Below are 6,532 nucleotides of genomic sequence, written 5' to 3' on the forward strand. Positions count from 1 at the left end.
TGGATTGATGCAAAGAACATATTTTTATTCCAAGTCAGTCGTCTTAACAAACTGGCCTTGTAGCATTTGGTTAACTGTGCTGCTCGTTTTTACAGCACTGCTCCTGTGTGCAGTGTCACTGCTTTATTCACTTAATAAAAGCACAACTTTTAAATGTTTTTTTGTTTTCGGCTGTCTTCTATTGTGACAAGTTTACACTACCGAGGATAACATCGTGTACGTGTAGTAAAATGGCGTGTTTGTACAAATGTTGAGCCGGCCAACATATTTTCAAGAAGTCAAAACAAATGCAAAAATAATTTAATTTTGCTCTTACAGCATTTGACATTGGTGGGCATATATTTGTTCCTTTTTTTTTTTTTTTAAGCAAATAAACATCTATTTGTGTCTGTTTTTCATGCCTAATTAACCTCAAATATGATTTTCAAGGACAAAATGTCTGTGCAGTTCTCTGAGTGGTCCTCCGAGTCGGTTTTCCTTCTGCAGAGAATGGGGGTGTCACAGTCCCACAATGCCCTTGCGCCGCTCACAAGTCTAACCATTCCTCTGTGTGTATGCTTTTATTCCACAGCTTGGAACAGGAACAGAGGAAGGGGAGGTTTCAGACAGAATGCGTTCTGTGGGGCTTTCCTCTGGCTTCCATTAAAATGTTGGACGGAAAATGAAGTGGAATGAAATGTAAAGCATTGCACCAATCATATGGCTGAGAGGAGGGGCTTTCGGATCTTGCGTCTGCATAACAACCTACACTCACCAGCAAAATTGGTACTTGTGGATTTTTTTTTCTTTTTCTTTTGCTGCATAGCAAGTTGGCTGCACCTCGCAGTATACCCACAGGGGGGCACTAGAGAGCAGTCTGTGTGTGTGTCTCCACAGGATGACATCACAACTCCCACGGGACATTCACTGCTTCCATCAAGCAGAACTCTCGGAAGAAAAAAACAAACACACCCGTGAGCTGCATTACGGGGGTAGAGAGAGGGGAGGGAGTGGGAGAGAGAAATAGCATGCTAGAGAGAGAGAGATATGTGTGTGTGTGTGTGTGTGTGTGTGTGTGTGTGTGTGTGTGAGAGAGTGTCTGCGCGTGCGTGTCTGCGTTTGTGTACAGTGTGTGTGTGTGCGTACCTGCGTTTGTGTGTGCGCATATTTGTGTGTGTGTGTGTGCGCTTCCGTATGTGTGTGCACGTGCGTGGGTTTGTGTGTGTGTGTGCACATGCCTGGGTTTGTGTGTGTGTGTGCACGTGCGTGGGTTTGTGTGTGTGTGTATGTGTGAGAGTGTGTGTGTTAATGTGAGTGTATGTTAATGTGTGTGTGTGTGTGTGTGTTAATGTGAGTGTGTGTGTGTATGTGTGAGAGTGTGTGTGTGTTAATGTGAGTGTGTGTTGTGTGTGTTAATGTGAGTATGTGTGTGTGAGAGTGTGTGTGTTAATGTGAGTGTGTGTGTGTGAGAGAGAGTGTGTGTGTGTGTGTGTATGTGTGAGAGTGTGTGTGTGTTAATGTGAGTGTGTGTGCTATAAGGCTAGAAAAGCAGATTCAGGTCTAGTTGCTGCTCACCGCTGTGGAGAGGCAGAGCTGACCCAGATTCAGTGTGCCGCTCTGTATGTGCAGAGGGTGCTTTTAATGATTCCCATTCTGTGTGCCTCTCGTCGGGAGACGGCCGCTAACGTGCAGCTCCAGATGGGGCAGGCTCTGGGTCGCATGGTGGATTCAGAATCATGGCTCCTCAGCCTGAAAAAGAAAAAACTCTACTCCAAGTACCGGCATTTACCCCCGTTTGTGTCCACACAGAACATACCGTTCCCAATCTGCCACCCTGAGCCTGTCCTATTTCTACCCTACACCTGACCGTCTCCCCACCGTCTTCCTCACCGCTCTACAACTTCCACACCACCCCCTCTGATAAGCAGGGGTGCTGTTTTTGGGATTAGGGGTTTCAGCTAGGATGAGTCAGAGGGCCGTGACTGACAGGGGCCCTCAAGAAATGGTGCCATGATTGTGCAGGGATGAGGTGGTGGGGCCCAATGTGGCATCTTTACAGTGGGGCCCAAAATCCCTGCCGTGGTTCCTGCTCCCATGAGCAGATAAATGCTATGCTGTTCACAGTAGATAACTTCTTTTTTTTTCTCCATTTTTTCTGACCATAGATAATAACCATTCTCTTTTTCTGATTGCAGAAGATGGCTTTACTACTTCTCTGATTGCAGAAGATAATGGCCCTGTTGTCCTAATTAAATTAGATAGCTGTACTGTCCACTAAATGTAGATGTTTTTCTCCAGGTGCAGAGGGAATACAACATGAGGCAAATTATCTCTGGTTTATAAGCAGGGGTAAGTATTGTATGCCTTGTGTGTTTTTTTTCCCTCCCCGCAATGTGAAATAGTAGGGTGATAAAATAATTAAACACACAACCCTGAATAACACATTGTTGGTCATTTTGTTAATTGCCTGAATGCTACCAGCAAGATTGTTTATTTGGCTAATTAACGGCTATATTAAAATATTGAGTAGATAATTCTGCATTGATTTATGCGCCAGGCAAGTAGGTTAAGTAAGCCTGTTAATGTTTTTCGTGTGTTACTCTATTAGCAAGAAAGTTTAGCGTTGCCAACTGACGAACGTACAAACGGCAGCAACCAATTAGCGTCGCCAGCCTTTTGTTTCAGCGGCAGAAAAAATGTAGGCAAGGTTACGGAATAACAAAGAACAGCAAACAAGTGGGCTAATGTTCCAGATCCTCTCATTATGATACTAAATGTGGCTTGTAACTGTTCACCATACCCATAATTCCCTTTTTTTTTTCTTTTCTTCAGTGGCTATCAAATTGAGCCTCTCTGGGGGTAGCTTGAAGCTCGTGCCGTGACTCGAAGCAAGGACACGGTGTACCTGTTGCTATGAGTATGAGTATGGGGATGTTAGCATGGGGGGTGGTGATGACAGGATATTTCTGTTTTTTGCTGCTGATAAGCAATCCCGTATTTTCCCAGTCATAACTGTAGGTCCATTCCATCACGCAGAATCCCCCGTCGGTTTGGAAGGGCGCAGAGAAGCACTTACATCAGCAATGCGTGCAGGCATTCAGTTAAGGCATCACGCTGTGGTGCATGGATGATCCTCACAGCCTCGGATCGAATCGGGCCTGTACCAGTGCCGACTGTGGCCAGAGCCTCCACAACTGGCGATTGTAAATGGTAAATGGACTGCATTTATATAGCGCTTTTATCCAAAGCGCTTTACAATTTATGCCTTTCATTCACCCATTCACACACGCACTCACACACCAACGGTGAAAGGCTGCCATGCAAGGTACCAATCAGCTCGTTGGGAGCAATTAGGGGTTAGGTGTCAGGGACACTTCGACATGCCCAGGGTGGGGGATCGAACCGACTGCCAGACAAACGCTCTTACCTCCTGAGCTTTGTCGCCCCCTTGTGTCACCGAAGATATGGGATCGGTTCAGCCGGTTAAGGGTCCTTGTTCATCACAATCTCGGGCACCCGCGACCTGTATTTTAAAGCCGTATTTGAAAGGTCTTCCTCTGTGTGAGCTCAGCTGTAGTCTGCACTACACTGTGGAAGTATCATAAGACATTCTTCCCTTTCAACCATGCTCATGTGTCGTCGTTGCTGTTGCTGTTGCTGTTGAAGGAAAATGTCAGCGAATCTGCCCCTGGTTTTTAAAGTGGAGCTACACTTCATATTTACGGAACCAAAATGGTTGTTTACTTCCTGAAAAGTGTGCTCACAGATGCACTCCGCAAAATCCCAAAAATAAGCACATCATCCTGGGATTTCAAGTGTACTACATTTAGAAAAAAATGTGTCTGCTTAACAGCTTTCTCATCCAGTGCACTCAACAGCTATACTGGATAGCAGGCAAAAGGGCTGATTGGGACACACAGCTTAGATCTGAGTCCAGACTGCGGAGTGCATCACTGCATGGAGAGCCACTGCTCTAGTTGAGTGCACCACCCAAAAGTCCACCACTTCTCAAGACCTCCACATTTTGCGCAAATCGCTGCATTCGACACAAGCACTCCATTAGTCCAAGCAGGAAATGGTCATATGGCGGGTGACAGAAGTTGGCGGTGGGAGGTTAATTGAGTACCCTGCCCCTGCCTAGAAACATCCTTGCTCTCTTAACCCCTTGGTGCACTCATTAGCAAATGATGAGGCAGTGATGACAATGAAAAGCTATGCTGCATTTCGGTGTGGGAGGACTATGCTGGACAATTATTATTTGAGTGCCCCCACCCCCCCCCCCCCCCCCCCCCCCCCCCCCCCCCCCCCCCAAAAAAAAAAAAATCAAGAGGTTTCAAATATCCCAGTAGTAGTTCAGGGTTTCTCGTGGTGAGTCTGCTTGTCAGTACCAGTTTCCAAAGGAAGAAAATGTGACCACGTGGCTCAGCTTGATGTGTTCCTCTTCATCTAGATGACCATTTTCCACAGAAGCTCTGCAACGATCCCGCAACATATCATAAGAGTATACAATCAACGCCATAAAGAAAAGAACCCTTTTAAACCCTATCACTCCTCACTCTTATGAAACAGCCCACCACAAAATTCAATAAAAACAATGACCTCTCTACTGCAAGGTTCACTGAAGACTATGGCTGCCCTGCTGAAAGCTTCAATAAAGAGTATGGCCATTCTACTAAAACCTTCGCTGAAGGCTATGGTCGCTGTGGCGAAAGCTTCTCTGACAAAAATATGGCCACTGCGCTGAACGCTCCACTAAAGAGTGTGGCCACAGAAGACTGTGTTCACTGCGCTGAACGCTTCACTAAAGAGTGTGGCCACGGAAGACTGTGTTCACTGTGCTGAACGCTTCACTAAAGAGTGTGGGCCACGGAAGACTGTGTTCACTGTGCTGAACGCTCCACTAAAGAGTGTGGCCACAGAAGACTGTGTTCACTGCGCTGAACGCTTCACTAAAGAGTGTGGCCACGGAAGACTGTGTTCACTGTGCTGAAAGCTTCACTAAAGAGTGTGGGCCACGGAAGACTGTGTTCACTGTGCTGAACGCTTCACTAAAGAGTGTGGGCCACAGAAGACTGTGTTCACTGTGCTGAACGCTTCACTAAAGAGTGTGGGCCACGGAAGACTGTGTTCACTGTGCTGAACGCTTCACTAAAGAGTGTGGGCCATGGATGACTGTGTTCACTGTGCTGAACGCTTCACTAAAGAGTGTGGGCCACGGAAGACTGTGTTCACTGTGCTGAACGCTTCACTAAAGAGTGTGGGCCACGGAAGACTGTGTTCACTGTGCTGAACGCTTCACTAAAGAGTGTGGGCCACAGATGACTGTGTTCACTGTGCTGAATGCTTCACAAAAGAGTGTGGGCCACGGAAGACTGTGTTCACTGTGCTGAACGCTTCACTAAAGAGTGTGGGCCACAGATGACTGTGTTCACTGTGCTGAACGCTTCACTAAAGAGTGTGGGCCACGAAAGACTGTGTTCACTGCGCTGAACGCTCCACTAAAGAGTGTGGCTACAGATGACTGTGTTCACTGTGCTGAACGTTCCACTAAAGAGTGTGGGCCACGGAAGACTGTGTTCACTGTGCTGAACGCTTCACTAAAAAGTGTGGACCACGGAAGACTGTGTTGACTGTGCTGAATGCTTCACTAAAGAGTGTGGCCACAGATGACTGTGTTCACTGTGCTGAACGCTTCACTAAAGAGTGTGGGCCACGGAAGACTGTGTTCACTGTGCTGAACGCTTCACTAAAGAGTGTGGGCCATGGATGACTGTGTTCACTGTGCTGAACGCTTCACTAAAGAGTGTAGCCACGGAAGACTGTGTTCACTGTGCTGAACGCTTCACTAAAGAGTGTGGCCATGGATGACTGTGTTCACTGTGCTGAACGCTTCACTAAAGAGTGTGGGCCACGGAAGACTGTGTTCACTGTGCTGAACGCTTCACTAAAGAGTGTGGGCCACGGAAGACTGTGTTCACTGTGCTGAACGCTTCACTAAAGAGTGTGGGCCATGGATGACTGTGTTCACTGTGCTGAACGCTTCACTAAAGAGTGTGGGCCACGGAAGACTGTGTTCACTGTGCTGAATGCTTCACAAAAGAGTGTGGGCCACGGAAGACTGTGTTCACTGTGCTGAACGCTTCACTAAAGAGTGTGGGCCACGGAAGACTGTGTTCACTGTGCTGAACGCTCCACTAAAGAGTGTGGCCACAGACGACTGTGTTCACTGTGCTGAACGCTTCACTAAAGAGTGTGGCCACAGATGACTGTGTTCACTGTGCTGAACGCTTCACTAAAGAGTGTAGCCACGGAAGACTGTGTTCACTGTGCTGAACGCTTCACTAAAGAGTGTGGGCCATGGATGACTGTGTTCACTGTGCTGAACGCTTCACTAAAGAGTGTGGGCCACGGAAGACTGTGTTCACTGTGCTGAACGCTTCGTCAAAAAAATAAGGCAGCTGCACTGCAAGATGGCGGACGACGGTCTCGTTATGATTGCTGTTGTGCACGATTCTCGTAACAGCGCGCTAGGCGGCTAATGCTATAAGTTGCC

This window comes from Anguilla anguilla, chromosome 15 (genome assembly GCF_013347855.1).
Source record: "Anguilla anguilla isolate fAngAng1 chromosome 15, fAngAng1.pri, whole genome shotgun sequence".
NCBI lineage: Eukaryota > Metazoa > Chordata > Actinopteri > Anguilliformes > Anguillidae > Anguilla > Anguilla anguilla.